This window comes from Nelusetta ayraudi, unplaced genomic scaffold, assembly GCF_046127955.1.
Source record: "Nelusetta ayraudi isolate G7.1 ecotype Tasmania unplaced genomic scaffold, CSIRO-AGI_Nayr_v1 ptg000042l, whole genome shotgun sequence".
NCBI lineage: Eukaryota > Metazoa > Chordata > Actinopteri > Tetraodontiformes > Monacanthidae > Nelusetta > Nelusetta ayraudi.
In genome coordinates, this window is record NW_027466092.1 from 3635635 (window position 1) to 3658712 (window position 23078).

Below are 23078 nucleotides of genomic sequence, written 5' to 3' on the forward strand. Positions count from 1 at the left end.
AAACATGGTAGATATAGCGAACCTTTCAAGCATTTTTTTCAATTTTACAAATTTTCAAAAGTTTGCTATGAATTTGCTTATTAACATCTTAGGGAAACACACAAACGGCTCAGAATGTCAGCCTTGTCACACCTCGGAGCTTGAATCACGAAACCAAAAGATTTGAGCTTGTTCCAAACTCATGTAAAAACACCCTGTTAACCAAATTTTAATGTATGCTGTGGCAATCCAAACACTACGGTTTTCACATTCACTTTTTAAAACAAATGCCTTCATTTAAATTCAAGAAAATTTCCACAAAGCTCTTTGTCACAGTGGTTTCTATGGGGGTGTGATTATTTGTTTGTGTGACAATATTTGGCTGGCTGCCAGAGTCCTAGTGTTTGGCTGACTCTGATGGGCGTGACAGAAAGGGGAAAAAAAGCCACGAGGTTACAGTGCGGCTAGAACTGAGGAGTGAGGTTCACGCTAGCATCGGACTTCAAGCAGGTGACATTTGAAGGTAAGATGGCAATTTTTCAAATCTTTAATCCAACCTGTCTCGGACCTGTGTAGAGACAGAAGAGGGCACACGGAGTGGATGAAGTGGAATTGGATGATTGTTGGAGGATTGTTGGCTAGTCCTTTCCAGTGGGGCAGTTGCCCTTCCACCAGAACCTCCTTTGGGCGTGAGATAATGTTGATGTTACTCTTTATAACCGAAAAGATCACTTGCAGGTTGCCTGCAGTTTAGAGACAACTGTTAACTCCCCTTCAAGCTTAATGACAGCAGGATTCAATTTTGTCTGCTCATAAAATAAATTAGGATCACGTTAAAAGTATGGCATTATTTCTTGAAACCAACCACTTTTTGAAGATAAAATGACAGACTTGAAGGTGTGAACATTTACCATGTGACCAAGAGAGACTTTGGAGACATTGACAATGGGAGGACACCACGGGAGAGCAATTAGAAACAGGATTCTTCCCGGAATCAGAAGAGTTGACAAGTGGGATGAAAGGTTGTGTTGAGGCTTCCGGAGACTCCGATGACACCTGATAACCTTCAGCTTGAAGGTTGTTGATTTTGCATGTCAGTTCTTGTGGCTTTGAGCAGAGGGTCGTGGCAATTAAACACCAGCGGACATGGAAAGATTAAAGATGTGCTGCGGTAACGCAACTGTGTCAGTTGTCCTTTGTTTCTGTTTGCTGTTGTTCCAATTACCGCTGCTGCCCTTCAGTCTTTGATATTTCTGAAGGAAGTATAAACGCTTGAGAGAAACAAGATGCCAAATACGTATGTTTTACAAATATTGACAAATTGACGAGAATTATGTGCTGCCACCTGATGATATTATTTACTAGGTGTCTGACAGCAGTTAGCAACACAACACAACTTGACAACACAACATTACCAACTGTCAATGTGGTGGCATCATGTGTCAGCAACAGGAACACAAATGTTGATGTATTGTTTAGCAAGACACAACACAAAAAAGTAACAAACCAAATAGCGTTACAAGACTGTATTTGGAGTGTTGTTGTAATTTTATAGCTCAACCTCATTGTTTGACCTCATATATGTGCCTTTGCTGCATGGATTTGTACATGTTTTATACACATGTATCAAATTCAAACAGACCCGAACATGCGGCGCTGCCTTTGTAACGGGTCAGATGTACTGTATATGTGCCAGAGGCACAGAATGCTTCCATTATGAAGCCAACCAGGGTTTTTTGGCCTCACTGAGCGCCTCTAACATGAAAAATGTGAGCAACTTCTGTGCTAAAAGATAAGTGTAAACACATGATGCATCGCTAAGGAGGACAACACTTAAGCAGGCAGTCTTGAGCACACACAATTCTGGCCAAACATGTTTATCTGCTTTGGGCAGCAGCAAACCCTGCCTGCTTTCCTCTGCATATATTAGCTAGGCGCTTCAGTGCCTGCAAACTAACAATGGCTTTTTCTTGGAAAGAGAAAAATCGGTTGACGCACCAACGTGAAAAGTGCTGTTTTGAGTTAAGGCTGGACTAAAAAAGTCATCTCTTTTTAACTGAATGGCAATACTCCATATATATATCTATTTTCTTTCTGCGACACAAATGTGGTTTCCCCCAAAGCTGTGGCGTTTGTGGCCAACATTTGGTGCAAAGCTTTTAGTTTGTGTAAATCAGCAAATTGTGCTGAGTCGCAGCCCCATAGTTTGACACACTCCTCGTGGGCCACCATCGAAAGTGGTGGAAAGGAGAGGAGAAACAGAGAGGTTGTGTGTGAGTGAGCCAGACAGACACAGAAGTGTGAACTTTGCGCCCACATATTGTCATTTTTAAATGAAAATAGGTAATTGAAAACTAAAAATAAACTATCGATATAAGCGATGTTCTATCCTATCTATAGGCATATTATATTGTTACCTTTTAGAAATATGTTGATATATACTAAAATCTGTAGTTATTACCCAGCCCTAGTTTGAGTTCCCTAAAAGAGTTTCGTTTTTTGTTTTTTACGTTATTATGAAGTCACGACAAATAATTGAATAGAAGTTTGTGTCCTACATAATAAATGCCCAATATTTTTTCTACAAATATATTTTAAAATACTTTTAAGAAAAAAAAAGGAAACTGACCACAACCCAGTTTTGGGTCGCAACCCACCAGTTGAGAAACACTGCCCTAAAAGATATAGCTGAGGCAAGTGCTTGAGGCACGCATCTGATATACTGAGCATTTGTGATGGGAAACTCGATTCTTTTATCTGAGTAGTGCTTCTGAGTCATTTGAGTCAATGAGTCGCTCACCCACTGTGTGTGGAAATTTTTTGTGATGATTCTTGCAGGTCAGGTAGCACTGGCCACGAGGAACATTGCTCTTAGACCAACAAACACCAAAGCTACTGGTTGAGCGACTGTGGGCAGTCGCCCACAATTTGTGGGCGACTGCAGAGCGGATCATCCAACTACCGGAGGGCTTCCAAACCCCACTTCATCCCAACCTCTGCCGCTGGGCACGACACTTTACCCACATTGCCTTGTATGAATGTGAGTGAAAGTTTGGTGTTGGTGTAGATTGGCAGCCAAGCATTTCTCGTGGAAATGTCTTCCTGTTGCACATTGAAAGGAATATAACGGAAATGTATGGAAGCGCACTAAATGAGACCACCAGTGTTGCAGCTGTTTGCCTCTCTCGCCTCTTTATCTCATGTCTTTTTGAGATGCATATTACAGACCTCGGTCTGAAGTTCAGACCAGTTCACTTCGCCACAGTCTCGCTCCGGCTGCCAATCACGCCGCCACAATGGGAGACCAACGCGGACAGACAAACTTCACAACTGGGCGTCACACGGCGGGTCATATTGGGTTAAATACCTGGTCACCCTTTCCCTCACACAACCCTGTCAGGTTCCAACTCCGAGTTAGTGGTGCTGTGAGAACCTTGGTGTGATGAGCTCAGAAGTGGGGGGGGTAACAAGGTACAAATACTTTGTTACTCCGCTTAAGTTGATTTTTTAAGTATCTGTGCTTTACTTGAGTATTTCTTTTTCTGACGACTTTTCTCTGTTACTCCCTACATTTGTTCACAACAAACATTGGTACCTTCTACTACTTAAATTGGAAAAACAGGCTGGTTACTTTTGTGTTTAAAACATACAATTTCTGTGAAAAGTAATTCATTTATTATAATGACTTTCTTACTTTTCTTTGAGTAAAGGAGTTCAATCAGTAATTTTACTTAAACCAGAGTACTTTTTTTTTTTTTTTTTCTAACTTTTACTTGAGTACAGAATGTGAATCCTTTGCCTATCCTTTGCCTCTAACACTCATGGACTTCCTCTTGCCTGGTTAAAATTGCTTGCTCAGAACTGTTGTCTATAATGTGTTTCACAGAGGCGAATAATCTGACCAAACTCTCTCCCTCGCGGATAAAACATTGTCAAAATTGACTGGTTAGACTTTCCATGGCGACTGTGCCATTGTCAGCACTCCAAGAGACTGTTCAGCTCTTTCTACTGGCGGTGTCAGTAGCAGCAGGAAGGAAGCTGGCGTGGGATGAGTGACTCTGCGGTGTCAGGCTGCGTGCCCTGTGAGCTGCGGAGCTGCTGGTTGTGGCAGCGGGCAGCAGCCGGCGCAAAGACGCTCTCCTCTCTCCTCTCTCCTCTCTCCTCTCTCATCGGGGGTAATTGCCGCTCAGGAAATTGGACGTAAACTGTTTCAACAATCCCGTATCTGAGGTGAGTTCTAGACAGGGCGTACAGTAGTGGAGCTAATTAAAACAAGTGAATCCAATTACTGTTTATGCGAAGCAGCTGGCCTGGGAAGTCGGTGAAGTGGAATTAGCGGGACTTGTGGCTAAGGGGTTGGAGCTCAGACGCAGATTGAAAAAAAAAAAGACTGTTGTGCTTGGTAGAAGTAGTGATGTTTGGAGGCCCGGAATCAAAAGTGGTGAAGTTCGCCGGGGCCTTTGGTTCTTTTGTTTTGGTTACATCACGTTCTGTGAGGGCGCTCTGATGTCATAACAAGATGATAACTGGCCTCTATGGATTTTCAGAAAAATAAAGTTAGCGTTTGCTCACGGTCGCGTACAAACCCCCTTATCCGAGTGTATATTTACGCACACAGAATCAATTCATCTGCGATACAGCCAACAGTCATGTACTGGATAAGCTCTCCTTTCAAAACATTTGGATTTAATTATCATGGGGATATGATATCCAAACAATCTGCTTTCTTCCATTAATAACACGCATGTGGTGTGGCAGTGCGGGCTAAGGCCTGCTGCGGGGTTTGTGTTTTTTTTTTCACATGTTTTTGTGGATTTGCAACTTGTTTACTTACTATTAGCGGCATGAGGCAAAAGCCAATTTAGCGTAATGATACAGTTTACGTTGTGGATTTTGCAAAGATCTGTGTGGGGAAGCGTCCCGCTTCCACAGGCGGCAGTCTCTCGAAAACAAACATTACCCGTGTGACTTTTCCACGATAAAGAGATGAGTTCTCACTTGCTGCAGCCTTTTGCAGGTCAGCGCCGTCAACACGAGAGGAGGGGAAGCCGGCCAAAACTTTTTGAGCAACTGATAACCAAAGAACCGTGCATTGAGGAAATGTAAGCAGTGTGTTACTTTACAGATTAGACACTGTGCAGCTTAATGTTCTATAAATAGGCAGGGAGCAAAACGGGGGAGAGGGCTGTCTTGCCGCTCTAAAAACATTTTAATGGCCTTTTCATCTGTGGTCAATTTCAATGGCAACTGTAGGCAGAAGATAATGTATTGAGAACTGCCTGTTGCACTTGTTGCACTTAGCAAAGTGTTGTATGGACAGTTTCCCATGATGCTTTGGCCTTGTCTGGATACACAGGGGTATTTTCATTACCAAAGAAGCTAATTCTACATGGTTTTGGCCTCCCATTACATGTAAATAGACTTACACAGGGCCTTTAAATAATGCATAAGCATATCTGCTCACAGATTTCTAATATATAATGCAGTTTCAGAGTAGGAAATTTCGCTGTGTCTGGTACACAGTTTGCAGCGTGTATCTCATATTTTGTTGTCAGTTTAATGGATATGCCAAAATGTTTGCCTCTATTAACTGAGCTGCTCAGTCAGCTACTATTTGAAATAAAGAACATGATGAAGTGAACATTGTGTGTTTTACTGCAGTTGCTGTGTTAGTTTCATCATGTTAGATTTGTTTGGTCTTGCAATGAGGAGAGTTTGTAGGGGGAAAAAAGTCAAATAAATTGACCTAAAAAAGCAAAATACATGCATTAACTACTTTATTATTATTAGTAGTAGTAGTAGTAGTATTTGTTCAACATGCTCTATTGTGTCATTTATTTGTTCAATTTGCCATCAAAACAGAAACTCAAAACATTAGGCAGCTGAAATTGTCTATTTTTTTCCATTTTATTTAAAAAAAAATATTTCTTCCTTTTTGTCTGTATTTTAATATTGTGTTCCGTAGTCAGTTTGTGCCAACACTGGCTGGCAGTATAGGAACACAATAGTGTGCATGCTTCAGGTATGTGTGTGTGCCTGGATATGACTTCAGTGGTTTGTTCTGTTCGGGGGGCTGTGAATTCCTCTCGGTTGAAGTAACAACATAATTATTATTACGTGCTGCGTTTCTATCTTTGATACAAAAAAGTCTGTTGATTGAGTTGCAGTTTTAGTATCATAATTAACTCCCCACGGAGTCAGAAAATTCATCCAACGAACCTTTATTCCTTTTGTTTGATTCACCAGCATCTATTTTAGCAGAGGGCAAAAATATGCTGTTTCCTAGGAACCATTAATTAACTGTGTTCCCCTCTACTTTAGTCCCAAAGCAAAGAAAAGTCTGGATTGTTTTTGTAATATGGGACTGTCTAATTTTGATTGAACTCATTTCAATTTCAACCCAACCTAACCTAACGAACCTCTGTGGTCATAAATACAAAGTCTCAGGTTGTGGTGTAATTCCTTTCTTTAAATGTGATTTATTTTTACTTCTACTTCTACTATTAGTACACTACATAGACCTGACTAAAAAGGCCAAGAGCCATGTAGAAATGTTCAGCTGCCCTCGATTAAAGCACACAGAAGTCCCTCAGTTCTACCGTCATGAATGACAGACGGCACAGCTTGTCAATCAGTTCCTTATATTTCGACGAACACTCTCTACACTGCTGGTGGAGTCTCCAAACCACCGCGTGTTCCAGTTTTCAGAACTTCGTCCTGGTGGTCACCTTGCACGTGCACATTTTGTCGAGCAGTTTGTTTGTTTCCTCAATGCGCTGGCGGCATTACAGGCTTCTCAGCGTGTGCTCTTATCTGCCACTGATGACACTCTCTCGTTGGTTTCCCTCACAGCACACTTGTATTCACTTAACACTCACATGTGTTGATGTTTCCTCTCTCCCTCCCCCAGCGTCCCGTGCATTAGCGCGGCACTGTGTGGCTCTCGGCGAGGCTGTAAATCAGGGTTAGTATAATTTGACCCGCGCTGGAGTGTATGAGCACTTACTGCCAGGAGCATTAGCTGAGGTTTGATTACGGAAGGTTTGTTGCGGATTGTCCGCACTTGAGGGCGGTTAAAGCGTGGTCAAATCATCCTCCGTGGCCTCTTTCTCACCTCTGCTTTACAGCTCACGCGGCCGTGCGCCACCTCGGCCAGGTGCACGTTACTGCCCCGCTCGGACACATCTCTGCACGTGTGTCTAATTAGACTTCCAGCAAACGAGATTGGAAGACGCACGCACGGAGCAATTGAAGCTGCTGAAACGCGGCCGACGGGTTCCCTATGATGTCTTAATTACGCCGTCGGAAACGAGCAATTGCAAAAACAAGTAATGTGTTTGTACTGGGCAGAAGTCCCTCCAGATGTAAGACAGCTGTTTTGACGGGCGGCCCGCTCGTTGCACTACACGGCGGTGAGAGAGCCGCTGTCAGTTTTGTTTCACGTCTCGTATAAATTTTAGGGTTTCCGAATGTCCGCCTGCGATCACGAGCCTCATCCGTCAGCCGTCTGCGGCTCATGGTTTGAATTCACAGTGCAATGAGTCACATTAGCCACGCCAAAGGCCCGTATTATGTTTGATACAATTAACCACTGTTTCCTAACAACGATATGCATCACTATAGAGTAACATGTATTGGGAAATGTACTAGGTTGCACTGAGCAGGACTCAGTTACTTCATTTGTATTTGTGTATTCGACCCAAAATAGTGCTTTTAGTGCACCTGAAAACATTTGTGTAATATTGTCAGGTTTAAGATAGCACTCCGTTTCCTTTTTTTATTTATCAAAGGCATTCTCAACTTATAAATATTTATTTTTCCCATAGATAGCTTTACTTAAAGGGCCAATACACGATTTTCATTAAGATTTAAGGGAATGAAAAATTGGCATGTGAAGATGCAGTGGGGAGTGTCACACCACAGCCCTCTCAGTGTGCTGATATCGATACAGAGTCGAGTCTTGTTTACAAAGCCTGCATATGCATGTGTAGTTAGCTTAAGTGTCTCTTAATAAATAAAATCAAATAATAAAAAATATAAATTGGGCCTTAATGCGAGGAGCATGAGCTCATAGCCTCCCGGTTTACATGCTGCGCTCAGCTGTGCTCTCTAGTGGTGACATAGTGAATAGTGCAGTGCCGCTTTAAAGAATAACTAAATTGAGAAGTTCAGTCAGTCCCCAAAAAAGGACTGATTTTACCTGCAGTGGCTACTGTAGAACATTTTAAAGGATAGCATTTGTGTCACTGCACTATTGTCACTCATCTCATCATGTTCCTCTCTGTTGCCATCACAGTGAAGCTCTCCAAAGGATCTTGTGACCGTTGAAAGTCTGTTAGAATTGTACGTTTCCAAGTGAAACTAGTATTCATTTCAATCAGGCATCTTCTAGTGTGCTGAGCGACCTGAGAACAGCACTGCGGACACTTCATGGAGGACATCCCCAATGGTCTCGTTGTTGTGTGAAGGTGGCGTATGACCTTTTAAACAGTCACACAGTAGCATCACTGTAAAATACACGAAGGCTGTGAGGCTGAGAGAGAGCTTAGACCTCAATCCTCGATCCTGACCTCTTGAGCTGCTGAGGTCACGACCATATCGGTGAACTTTTGCTTTACATGCCTAATACAGAGCAACACATGGTGCGTACAGAGAAGATGCCACCTGCTTAGTCAAGTAAAAGACATCAAGGTGGAAAAAAAAAAAAAGAAAAGAGGATGATCCCCGTGATAAGCAGCAAGACAGCAGTGTGTCTATGGACACTGAGGGATTCACCACAAGAGAGGGAAAGTAATAACATCAACCTTGCGGTAATCCACAGCGACCAGAGTGTGAGCTTCTGCAACCACGCAGGTATGTCCTTAATGACGAGCTAAGACTTTATGGGATAATCTCAAAACTGGACATGTTATTGTTTCCCTGGGTTGCCATGATAAAGAGTGTAATTGAAGCTTGAAGTGTGCCCGAGATGAACGATAGCCTTCTGGTGCCTAATATGGACTCTGACCTTCCATCGAGGGGATCAGAATTTGATGTGATAGGTTAAAAAAGAAGAAGGAGAAGAGCAGGAATGAGGCATCAAAAAGGTCAGGAGATAAAGTTAAAGACATATCTGGCGGTTTAAGTAGCACCTTTGCAGTCTTTAATGAGTTTATTCTGCTGCGGTGCGCAAAATGGTTTTAGGATGTCATCATGAATTCTTGGGGCGGATTGTGGCTTATACTTTCGTGGGTTTGTGACATGGCTTAAAGGGATTGAGTTCATGAGACGTAATCCGTGTTCAGGCGGAGGTGCTTCGGGTCTCTTAACCTTTCATCGGGGAGCTCAGCGTTCCCTGACCTGTGCGCTCATACCTGGGCAAACCACCTCGGCACTGGTTCACTTCAAAGGCAAACGTGTGAACTAACGTTGCTTTGAGTTAGCACACGAAACCTCACGGTAGTGCGATGGTAAAGGTTGACTTTATATGAAAAGATGAGTACAGTCAGCCCTGGGTGCTTCTGATCCATCCGTCCGTCCGTCCGTCCGTCCGTCCGTCCATCCGTCCGTCCATCCATCCATCCATCCATTCTCTCTTCTTGTTCTGAACATAGTTTAGAACGTCAGTGGGACAATATGAGGAGCTTTTGCTCCATCTGAGACAGAGGGGGACAAATTAGCTGGTGCCAATGGAACCTAAACAGCACATGGAAGTCTGTCTAAGGTAAATTGTGGACACATTGTAATGTACAGGTGTAATATGAGCATAATGACATGATGTCAGAGCGCTCTCAGCTCTGATTGGCTGATGCTCTAGTAAGTACACTGAAAATAATCAAACTTAAGTGAATAAAAAAATGTTTGTACTGCTGATGTTCTGTGTCTTTATGCACTAATTAAACAAAATGTAATTTGAAAGAAAAATACTTACTTCCAGGGAAAGTCAAGGTTAGCTATTAACATTATAAGAAGAATCACAACTGATTAATGCCACTGGTGAAACTGTTAGTGTTTCAAATGTTAAAGGGGCCTGTAGACTCTTGGATTTCAGTCACAGTTCAACAGACTTCATGCAGGAAGCTGTGTTTTTCTTCTTGTTATCTGTGGGGGAAGGTTTAAAGAGCATGGTGACAGTCATAGACTCAAGTCAACAATACTGAACAAAAAATAAATAAATAAATTAAAATAAATAAATAAATAAATATATACATATATATATATATATATATATATATATATATATATATATATATATATATGCCTGAATGTAGAATACAGTGTCTGTTCTACTTGAAGTGCTGCAACTGAGACAAAGATGTAACACAGGTGAGATGAGTCACCTTAGAGACAGCTGACAATAGTAATTGATGCTGCTGGCGTCAAAGAAATATATGGACACTATTTCATTTTATTCTTTTAAATGGAAGAGTGTGGTTCTGTGTGAACTGTCAGACACAATGCACTACTTTTCAGAGTCTCACCCCTTCACATGCCCCGGATACCATAAACAATACTACAACACAATTTTGGATGACAGACTAACGTAATGTATGTACATATATATATATATATATATATATATATATATATATATATATATATACATATATATATATATATATATATATATATATGTCACATCAGACTAAACGAGGGGCCCACATAGTCATCCACACTTGGAAGGAAATGTGTCAAAAAAAAAAAATAAAAAAAAGCCAGGATACACAGATGACCTCATACATTCTCTTCCAAAAAAAAGAAGCATGCATCAAAAAACTCTGTTGCGATGTGGAATGTTTACACAACCTTCCATCTTCTAAAACGGCCCTATCGCTCGAATCAGAACGGTCTTTATTTTCCTTGCAAGATTTAAGCACAGGCTGGTGAGGCGGCCATTAACAGTGACTAAAAGCATATTTGGCATAATGATTAAGTGGCTTTTCAGTTCTCTTCTTAACATGGGAGAAGACCAGTGACGGTAATTTCGGCTTTCCCGTACGATTCCCGTGGCTTTGAGAGTGTTTTAAACCTGGTGTCACGGGAATGTGCCTGTACAACATGCACTTTAGCATCATGCGCGCTGCAGATGCATGCAATTGACGGCGAACTGCAGGGGAGAATGATTTCTGTTCATGCTATATTTAGAAAGCGTTCTCACTCATCTGATTTATCCCTCTTGATGACAGGACAAGTGTTATATTGTAAAACCTCTCTTGTTTCGCTCTGACTTGGCAGAGCACTGCTTACCTTGCCTGATTACACTTTGGGCGCTGCAACCCGACCTTTCCCCAAGAATTCAATGATGTCACGCATCATCCAGATGTTCGCGATCAACAAATATTGATCGCGAGAGCCCATTAGTTTGCTAATTACATTTGCATAAAGATGTCACCATTTCATATTGACCACGCTAAGCTGGTTTTGCATGTGCTTTACATTGTCGGCTTCTGGAATACTTACATAACAATGTTTTGCCTGAACGCCTATGCATGCACGCACGCACATATGCAGCCAATTATGGGCTGCACATGCACACACGCAGACGCACGCACACACAAACAAAATATCAACAGTGTCCCAAAGTTAACTGCTTGCATTCCCCACCAGTGACTTGCTCAGAGCAAACAAACATTTATGCATCTCTCTGGCAAACGCGCAGGGAGCTGCTGCTATTTTGTTTGGTGGACACCCGGGGGCCGACGTAAACACGCTATTGAACTTTGTTTAGGGAAGGCTACAATGTGGACATGTTGACATGGAATCTTTCAGCTCACAGCAACATGAACACGGTTCCGAACAACCTACCTCGACAGCGGTTTGGCCCGTGGCTGCATGTAATGAACTAATGGCTTATTCTGGTAAGTGATCATATTACAGGTGTCGGGTCTTCCAGTGAAACAGAATGAGTGGAAATAACTTCCATGCAGGCCGTTGCATTTGAAGCTCTGGAGTCACATCTTTAGTTTTATGGACTACATCATATGGCAACTTTTGATCATGGATTCAGATACTGCAGAAAAACCCTCCAGATCTTTGAAAAACAGTATATTTAGCCCTCTGTTTACAGCCTCCTCATGTTTTACACTCATGCTAAAACTTTTGCTTTGTTGAATCCTCCACATTTGGATGGACACAAAAATAAGTGATCTGAGGGGCGGAACAAACACCCGGCTAAAGATGTCACGAAACGCAGACAAGTATTTGATACCCTTAGTGACATCATAAAGGCCAAACACTTTCTTTAAAAGTTAAGTGAGCAGGTTAGACTTATGAGTGACACAGCTCATAAAACAACAATTGAAACCTGCTGTCCCGTTGTCCACCTTGGCAAACAGCTGTCATCGGTTTGCTTCAAGTAAAAAAACTAAACAAAACCAGAGGTCTGTTTGTCCCATTGGGCAATATTTATCAAATATAATATATTTTCTGTTTGACAAATCCCTCATATAACTCGACTTCAAAAATTCTGAAATATCCCTTTAATTTACTGACAGTGTGCGAGACAGTTATTTTTTTTCCTCCTTCCAAGTCTGATGAAAGAATTTTGGTGCTGTGCTGGTGGAAACCTACACGTTCAGGATGCTTTACATTCCAACACAATGTGTTGAGGCCTTACGGCAAACACATGAGCAAGTGTGGAAAGTCCAGGTGCAATGCATGATGTTAAATCAAGACTGATTTTCTTTATATATTCACTCCTCTCAGGCGGTATTTGGTTCCGGTGCACTGATTTTGTGCACATTGTTCCACTCAGAAAGTTTCCAGACTGACAGCACTTGAATTCTGATGTTTAGTTACCTCTGTCTGACACCTGCTTTGATGTTGGTTACATAATTTTCAGCTATTTACACTTCAAGGGAACTTTCCTAAGACCATTAATGTAATATAGTCATCTGCAAAACTAAAAACTTTCAATCTTTGAAATATTTTCTTTTTCAATACACAATTAAACAAGAGACTTGATGTGAGGTATAAACTGAACACAAATTGGACTGAGTTCTCTGGTTGTTATGCATTTCATCATATTTGTGTTCAGGCAATTGTCCTCATGACGCCTCTGACGAGACACGTTGCTTCCCTGAGCTTTGTCCCACCCATGAGCTTCATTCTCTTTGCAAACCGTTTTTCTTTTTCAGTTGTCAGTGCACTGACGAATGATGCAGGAGTCTGGTTTCACTTGGGTGTATGGTTCATTCACATGTCGAAGCCATCGGCATCCGTCACCTCGCACCTACCTGAAGACAGTTTACAATGTGTCAGGTACAACAGCTTTATCCGAGGTTTAGCGAAAATTTGGGGTGTGGGGACAGGACTTCTTGACAGTTAGAGAAAAAGTGGATCATTATGGAATCATCCTAGAGGGGTAGTTGAAGCAGTAGTAGTAGCAGCAGTAAACTAAAGATTAAAGTCCTTCTAGAGGCAAGTATTGCCACTCAGTAGCCATTATGGGGATGCCCAAGTAGACCAGACCTATGTCTAAATGAATGGATTCATCATACTCGCACGCTGACATGACAATCATGTATTAAAACATATGCAGTACGTGATCACCAGTGAAATTAGGCCCCTATCCAGCATGAAATACATTGATCTAACTGAGGAATCATGTTTTAAACACTCTTGTGTATTCTTTTTTGCTAGCTAGTGCGACAAAAGTAGCAATAAGTTGCTTGTGCAGCAACATTGTCTCTGATTTCTGATTGATACTGTACCTGTCATCCGCTGCCAAACGCTACTGTGCACATGCGCCAGATGATAAAACACAATTTTGCTGGTTCAGCTGAAAGGGGACGGGATGCACACTTTAATCGTCCCACAATTCTCCATTCGTAGTAGTAGTAGTAGTAGTGGTCTGTTGCTCTCATAGATCTTATCAGATTAATGTATACATGGCACTTTTTTATTTTCTTCAACATTGTGTTATTGGCTGCCAACTTGCCCTTTTGAGACCACATGGTAAATAATCGATTCCTCAATTTATCATGCAACTTTTGTCTGCGCCCCTGTGAGTCCTCCCACTCCTGGCCGCCTCTCTGTGCGCTGCGCTAGCCCTCAGTGTGCTCGCCACTCGGATTAATGGCTGTTTTGGAAACATATGAGCTCATGGGTAATTGGCTGAGGTGATGTTTCTTGTTGAATGCTACCTGGATCTTTTTGTGGTCACCCGCATGCTTGGTCGCCTCCCCTGCCACTAAGACTGGTAATTGAGCAGCACTTCCCTGACACCGGCCGTGAACCATGAGAAGAAGGCTTTGTGTTTCCTCAGCATGTCACTGGGAAGAGTGACAGGGAGAAGTTGTTTTGATACTTCCCTTTTTCTGTGCTGGCTTTGTGATTGTTTTCCTGTGATCACCAAGAAACCTGCTGCCTTCTTAAGCCAAATTCTACTTATGTTTTTAATAACAAGAAACGGCTGTTGGTCTGTTGTTCTTGTTTCTTTTAAATATTCATATTTAAGCTTTATCTTATACAAGAATTTTACAAAGAAAGTGTTGATGATCATATCAAAGGACACATCACACAGTCATGTAATCCTCTGATATTTCTCTGATCTGTTTAAGTTATTGCCCCCAAGCCTCCCTACTCTGTGGGTATAGCATTTCAGTTTTTTTTTTGTTTGTTTTTTTTTTCTGGCCATAGACATTCCTTACACCTATGAAAGAGGAATGCATAAAACAAAACACTGTTCAGCTTGATCTTAAGGAGGTGATTCACACGTGTCAGTTGCAGTGTCAGGGTATAAAATTGTCCTCAATGTTGATGTGGACAAATGATTGGTAGAGATTCATGTTTTTTGCTATAAAGTAATCTGGAGCACAATTGGAGGGGTAGTCACAAAAAAAAACATTTTTCGTCAATACATATTTCTACAGTCACTATTTTAGGGTGAGTCCATCCAAGCCAATATGAGACTAGCATTATTTTCCTCATGGGGATAAATTAAGCTCTTCTGATTTTGATTAATATACTGCATTCTGCTTTGGATTTGAATCCCCTCAGTGTGAACTCAGCTTGCGCAACCTAGATCATACGTGGTTCAAAAATTCCAGGGCAGAAAAAGACCAAAGTAAAAGTGTGAATAAAGGGCACTGGTGTGGATGAATGGCCATGGATGAGGCTGTAGATTCTTCCACCAGCCAATCTGAGGACAGATAACATGCTGGCTTTAAGACTCAAGGGGAAAAAAGGACGATGGCCCGTCTTGGATAAAAACAAAAACAAAACATCAGTCTACGTCACAGTGCTTTAAGCTTATGGCTAGCTTTGAAAAGCATCTCCTGCACGTTAATACTGCATTTACAAATTGAAATACGGTGTTCCAAGTAGTCTGTTGCTATCGTTGGCCATCTCAAGAAAATATGTACTTGAAGCAGTCATTAGTGTAGCTGAGAGAAATGCCATGACTCAATGTGTGTGTCATTTCGTTGGAAAGGTTTGGTCCCTTATCACATGGGAACGAGCTATGTTTAGAGGCGCCATTAAATGCCAGAGCCTTGTTTCCTCAGTGACTGAGAATTTAAGTCACAATGGAAAATTACAGGTTACGCATTATTCATCAGCATTGTTTATTTTTTGTTTTTGTTTTTTTTGTTTTTTTGGAATGATTAGGCATGCCAAGTGTGTGTCGCCGTCTTGTGCATTTGCAATTTTTGTGTTGGAATTTAAAAAATAATGTTCAAATGTACACCTCTCTTCACACGCTGGCCACTTTTTTTTTCACCTGTTCGCTGTTCCTCATAACCAGCTTCAAATATTTGCTTTAAATGATTACACAAGAAGCTCACGCTTTTTGGCACCGGCCTCGCACAAATCAAGTCTTCTTCAATTAACTGGAATGCGGCCATTTCCCAGATCTACCCTCTAGCCTCTCCCTCACATCCCGGTGGGATTGGCAGAGCTGTTGGCATTCTGTGGGATCGGCATAAACTGTGTGAACATTCTTGTCGTGCTATTCTGGTGTGTTTATTGGCCGAATGATTGCATGCATGTTTACCCGGCAGTTTGTTTGCGTCCGATGGAGAGAACAGAGAGGACCAGGAGAGTGGAGTCCAAGCATAGTGATGCTGTGGGCTTATTTGAAGCTCTCGAGACTCCAAATGCCTTGATCTGAGGTCAATCAGCTGATGGTTTCTACAATCCCAACTTTTGACAATGAAAAGTTGGGCTTGGCGGCCTGTGACGACCATCACAGTGTCACGAACAAAGCACCTTCTTCATGTGATTCAGTGCAACAGGTTAGTTCAGCCAAATTTCTGTCTAACATCAGAGTTAGCTTTTATTCTGCTTGTCTGCACTGTTTACATTTGAGTGAGTTTAGGGCTAAGTTTAGAATAAAAGATTTGGTGTCGCTATTATTCTTACTTCAAGGCCCAGCGTGTAAAACTTAGTGACATTTATCGGTGAAAAAGGCACATTGCAAACAAATTTAATCAGTTGTGATGTCATAGTAAAATCATGAACCCCAAAACATTTTACATATATGTATGTTATGGTTTTTTTTTTATGTTAACAAGAAAATTACAAAAGGTTTAAGCGGACTAGACACACCCATAGGGAAAACGTATTTCTTGTAATTATACACCTAAAAAAAATATTCCCACTGTCTACTGTACTCTATCACTTTAGGCATAGCTGCACAACAACAAGATGGATCTCTGGTACTTTCGCATGTAAATGGGAGTCCTAAGTTCATGGGCTGGTAAAGACAGTCATGCATTAAGTTGAGCACGTTCTCCTTAAATCAGAGGAAGGTCAGACAAGAGTAATCCTGGGCCAGTACTTTGCTTAAAACATCATCTCAGCACTGTCATGGAAATCTCTCTGCCAGTGATGTTGTGAGGTGTTCGGGTGAATGAAAAAAAAACATCAAGGATTTGATTGACTATCTTCATTCTCAGGATTAGAGGTTACTATTAAATATTGGTCATAGCTCTTCCCTAGGAAGTGAATCTGATCGGATGCAGTTGGCATCTCTATTTTAGATTTTTGGCAGAATCAATTTTATAGTTTTTTAGTCACTTGCTATTGTCAAAGATGCTGATATAAACTACAAAAAAAACCCCAGTAATTAGCTACCTGTGAAGAATTGCATTTCCTAGTTATCATGTAATGTCATTTAACAGGACCCTAACCCTAACCCTGAATTTATTGCACTAATGACTGGATGTAACTTTTCCCCGCATATCATTTTGCTTTCCCATAGTGCCGACCGTACCAGATATGGATATCGGAGCCATTCCTTGTTACATTTGTTCCCTCGTGATACAGAGTAAGCCTACAGCGCCCTGACACTCATATAAAGTCTCTGAATGATGATTTTACAACGAGTCAGTGGGGATTTAAACTTTTCAAACCCTCATGAAAATTGAGTACCGGTATGTACATTTTTCCACCCCATAAACGTTACCTCCCAAAATACCATAATACATATCAATCTGCTGGAGCCGTTGCAGACCCTCGGTAGCAGTTTCGCAGGCCTCCTCTGTGCATTACCTGCTCCGTGGTGTGCCTTTTGTCTGTGCGGGAAAGAGTTCACGGTTGTGACATTTATTACGAGGTGTCACAGGGAAGCTCGGGGGGCTGTTTCACTGTCAAGCCACGGCCGTGTAGGGATTATTTTCCAAAACGGCCTTGTGAGTCGGGAGACATGCAACATGCAGCATCAGACGAGTGTCACTCAAACATCCCTCTGGTCTCTGTACGAGCATATTTTTTTAAACATTGTTTTCATGGCAAGCTGTCCGGCTGATAAGCAACCGTGCACACAAGCTCACACCCAATCTCACCCCATCTCGTAGCACCTTGATATTGTCAATTTGGTGGGACTTTGACTTTCATGCCAGCGTCGTTTCATGTTCTCAGATCAGCTAATGCCTTTTACCGACAGCATTTTACTCTTCTTTTACAACTTCCTCTGGGTCAAAGGTGAGCACAGAGGTCATACCCACCGGCTTCCACAGCCATATACCAAGCTTCTGCAAGACCGTTAAACATTCTTTGAAATAACATTTTCTGAAAAAAAAAAAAAAAAAAAAAAGGCCCTGAGTATGTCATGAGATCACAGCATCTCCCAAAGTACAACGTAAAGGGGATTATCATCTGACGATGCCTCTGCTCCCTTTAATTCCTCTGCTGGGGTGAATTGCTTGACCTATGACGAGGGGGAGGACTCTGCTGTCAGTGGTGCCCATGAGCACAGGGTTATATGTCAGTGTGGTCTAAGGGTAATGATGAAGAGATCTTTGCCAATTTCTTCCACGCATATCCCTGTATAGGGCCTTATATGGCATATAAGGTCCAACTGATCCTTTCACATAGAAATCTATGTCCAAAATCCTCTAGAACAAGTTAATCAATAGGACTGAAGACAGTGAGAACACATTTTTACCCTTAAAATTATAGTTTCAAAATCCTTTTTGAGCTTCATTGGGAAAATTAAACCACTGCCATTGACACAGTACTGCCTGTTGCTTCTTTTAGCCAGGCAAGAGGTGTTGGAGCTGATGAAGTAAGTGTTGCTGTGTGTTCTCAAAAAACGGTGCTTGGCAGGCAAGCACTGTGCCGGCAAGTGTGGATTTAATTATTTGTATTTGAATAAATAAAGCCTTGGGCTACACAGCGGGGCAGAAATACGATGCTGTATATTAAAGCAGCACAATGTAATTTTATAATCTTGAAAACAAATTTTCAACAGAAAAGCCCACCCAGCTTGTCTAAAACACAACAACATACTTTTGGTTGTCGCAACCAAGTTTCTCAAGTCCTGTCTGAAACTCATAGGATTTACCATGGCTCCGCCCAGAGTAACCATTTTTCCCAATTACATGGCAGTGAATTGTTTGATCACATGAAATATGAATATTAAATATGCTGCTTTATGTAAAGAATATCCCGCTGGGAACAGGTAGTAACTATTTTTGAGATGTTACATCATCCCATTTTTGAGTGCATCAGAGGGACATCACGCGTTAGCTGTTTTGGAGATAAAGCAAGACGGCAGACTGAGAGGGTTTGGATATTCAGAGGAGGGACTGTGGATATAGTGCATGTTGAGATTGGATGTGCCAGGCAGGTCTAGAGAAGACCAAAGATACTTATGGATGTAATGAAAGAGGACGTGAAGTTAGCAGGTGTGAGGATGCAGAGGATGAGAGTGAAATGGAGGCAGATAATTGGCTGTAGCCACATCTGAGGGGAACGGCCCAGACAAACACGCAAAAAAAACACTTTTTTTTTTTTTAGAGGTAAATGCAAATTAGGATTACAACCGTTCCCTAAATGTGTCTCAAAACAAAGCCGTGAGACATGCGTGTTGAATGTGTACATACATACCCGCATTGTTTAGTGTGATGAGAGAGTAACTGCTAATGTTGTTGCAGTGAGTCACATGCTTCAAGCCTCACTTTGTGACCCGTAAATTGTGTCAAGAATACGACAAGATAGCGGGCCATAAACTAGGGACGTAATGAATTTCAGATGGAAGGAGGGGAGACTTCTTACAGCGCCTCCTCGTTGTGGGACAAGGCTGCCGGGAGGCCGCGCGTAGAAGAAAGTGTTTCGGCTTGATGCCTGTAAATTCCCTGTTGAAAGACAAGAGTCATGCAGCAGTTGAGCTAAGTCAGAGAGTGAGGCTCTGCAGGGAGATTTAAGGCCGCGTTGGCAGGTGATCCTCAAGCAGCTTTGGATCCCAGTCAGCCTGCAGCCCACGTGCTGATGATGTTGACACTGAATTGAGAGAATAACTGAGTAAATGAATGGATTAAAACATAAAAGCAGATTGTGAGCCCAGCAACTTTAGCTGGATCTGTTTTGTTTTTTGTTTTTTTTGTTCATACCATGGGACCTTTAATGTTATTCATTGGAGTTTATCGGCCTATAACTCCACCAGATAAAAATAATAAACTGACATTTAAAAAAAAATCACTTTCACCCATTTCTAAAGCTTTATTCTGTTTTTTTTAACACAGGGATGTTCAATCTTTGGCTCCTAATATGCAGGTATTTCTAAATGTGTATTTGTACACTTGAAATATATATTTTGCATGACATCTTTCGACAACAACAGAATGAAATGCCTTTTTATCTGTCCACCAAAACTACGTCCTGGAAATCCCTCCAACTTGTGTTTTCTATTACTTTAAGACCAGAAAGCTAAAAGCAGGAGAGGATCTGAAGTCTTGTCCAGAGACCCCCAGATCACTTACCTCACCTCTGACCTCTGGCCTTGACCTGCACCTTAAATTTGACATTAAAGGGAATTCCCTCCTCCAGCAGCGCTTTGTTTTGCTTTTTTCGTAGCTATTTCAGGCATAACCTCAGTAGATTTTTTTTACTTTTTTTTTTTTTTTACCCCTCCTTCAAGATAGCGGCAGATGCCGCCGAGATGAGAGCTGGGTCATAAAAGCGACGATTTCGCACAAAACCTGTCTCTTCCACTTGGGGTTTTTAACCCTTCTAGTGCGTCTACAGATGATCTGGAGGACTTTGGCGAAGGGTTGAAACCTGCCCACCCACAGAGGCTCTGGTCACAGGACGGGCAGAAGCCCGGCTGGAGCGTTGTCTCCTCCCTGGATCTCTGAGGCGTCCCCGTGTAAACAGCCTCCCTGCATATGCGGTTAAAGTGCATCCCTTCAGCCCGATGCATCCATTCACTTCTGAAGAACGCAAATTTAGATTACGAGCGCTCCCTTTGCTTTATCACACCAGACAAACAGTTCTGACTTATTGGGAGGATTATGAATATCTTTTTTCCCCCTTTTTTTCCCCCCTCCGCCTTTCAGTGGAAAAAGGCAGATGTGGCCAAGACATCAGAGTCGACAGAGGTCCCTAAAATAGAGCTGCAGTCTGAGAATGAGGCAGAGAAGGTGAACGGCGCTGCGCAGTGTTGCTTCAGCTAAGCCGATTCTGCTTCATCGACCCCACCGACAAACGAAAAAAAAAGGAAAAAAAAAACCTGATTCATTTCAGTGGAATCCACCCATTTCTCGAGTGGATTGAGCCTGTTTGGCTTTTCAGAGATGCTTTGGGTTTTTGTAAGTTGTAAAGCATTATTGTTTTCTTTTAATACATGGTCCTTTGCGCGGCGTTGTATGTAAATGTTTTGGTTGAAACGCGTGTGTGTTTACTTTGGCCGTAAAAGCCGGCATGCGCCGCTCTTTTGAAGTTGTTTACGGGTCTGATTAGCCCTTCCCTCGCTCACTCATCGCTCTCCTCACAGCTGCTCACGTCTGAGGCCAGTCTGCATGGCATCCTCACGAGCGTGCGTCGACACACACACGCACACACTCACACATAAATATGCATGCATAGGCACTGCCTCCACTCTCTTTTGTGTATTTATCATTTGCTAAAGATAAACGGGCATTTTGCATTTGTGATGTAAATAGAGATAGTCAAGGATGACTGTTTCATTTATTCTACTCAAATCTCCACAGACAGCTCAGCGTAGTTCCCATGACAGGGTCGCACCAGTGCCGTGGGCGGCTTCTGCCAGCCCCTGGGTTTTTTTTTTTTTTTATTTTAGCCCAGAGACTCATGGGAAAGCTATTTGCGGACCTTTTCCTGTCGTTGTTAGAAAGCGTCGCCAGTGGCGGGTGAGCAGGTGCAAAGTGACCGGAGGGATCAGCTGTGCTCATAAAAATTTCCGTACGTGACTCTGTGTTTGTTTTCTCTCGTGTCACGCCATGAGGGGCATCCAGTGGTGTCGTCTGTGAGCATCACGCTGCGCCGCAACGCCAGGAGGTTTGTCCAGCTTGCACGGCAGTATTTGACAGCAGCGCGCCATTTGGAGTACTTTTACCTCCTAATCCGCACATGGTAGCGGAATGAATGCTATGCAAAGCACCCAAATTGTGATGAAGTGGCAACTTGTCCAAGGTGTACCACGACTTAGCCCAAGGACAGCAGGGACGGACTCACTGGACCTGAATGGATTGGATAAGCATAGGTAGATAGATAGATAGATAGATGTTGAAAGAGGGAACAGACTTTAATTTTACATCCATTTATTTTCTAATACAGTCATGAATGAATGTGCCATCTTAACCAATCATTCAATTCAATTAAATAAGAACCCAATGAATATCAACAATTCAAGTGATGCAACGGCAGGTGTAACAGGCCATTATCCCTTATTAAAGGAGACTAATGAAAAAAAATGATTGTTGCAAATGCGGCTGCGCTCTGCTTTGATAAAAACTATTGTCATTTGCCAACATCGCATTCTGAAGCTCTACCAGCATGGTAAAGGAATGACCAGCACAATAAGAGATCAAATCCATGAGAGACTTACAATTTAAATTTGTCCCATCCTGACAACAAGGCCTTTGTAGACACACTGTATTTGTTATTGCTCGACCAGCAAGACCCCATTCATGTTACTTTAGGAATGCAAACGCATTTTATTCAGAAAATATAAATGCACTTTGCAGATGAAGCGAGTATCCTTGTGTCACTGTAAACACACAGCTGTAAGAATCTACCTGCATGAGTTTTATGAACTGCATGGTGAGCAGGCACACTCACACACGCTGTACTCTGTGTGCTGATGAATGCACGGTGCCAATGCACCATTCTTCAAGCTGCACATTCCATTAAACTCCTCCACACAGCTGACTGGCTTACATAATGTCAGGAGCGTGCACATCCGTGACATCAAGCAAAATAGAGTGTGATACTTATAATTCATGAGGAATTAATATCCAGCTGAGCAATAACTGAAAGACTGTCAAAGGTCTAAATTGCAACTGTCAAAATTGCAACTCTTCAAAATCAACATTTTTTTTGTAACTGCACATTTTTCAAGATGTTGGACATTTTTTTTCATTATATTAGAAAGAGCAGCCAAGCATTTGGGATTCTTTACCATTTTTGTTTTCTTTTTTAAAGTTGCATTATACTTCATGTCAACAAACATAACATGACTAGTACTTATGTACTTATTTTGGCTGTCATCTGTCTGGCGATTCACAATTAAGAATTATTTCATGATTTTTTTATTCTACACATATATGTTTTAAACTAAATGTTTCTGTTTTTATTCTCTTCTTTATCAACGGTTACAAGAGTACAGGGAAACTTTTTTTTTTACCATTGTAAAATAAGAATCTTGACATATTATA

General features: G+C 41.8%; 1 protein-coding gene across 9 annotated transcripts in view; it reads left to right on the plus strand.

The window, feature by feature from the left end:
* The first annotated feature begins 436 nt into the window (after positions 1 to 436).
* myocd (myocardin) overlaps positions 437 to 23078 on the plus strand; it is a 102249-nt gene continuing 79607 nt past the window's right edge. For 6 of the 9 annotated variants that reach the window (XM_076033701.1, XM_076033707.1, XM_076033709.1 and 3 more), the window contains exon 1: positions 4052 to 4209. The gene's annotated coding sequence lies outside the window, so the exon portion shown is untranslated. Of the gene's footprint in view, positions 503 to 4051; positions 4210 to 4986; positions 5082 to 23078 lie in introns of those variants that run through there. The other 3 variants (XM_076033703.1, XM_076033704.1, XM_076033705.1) reach the window with 3 other exon arrangements.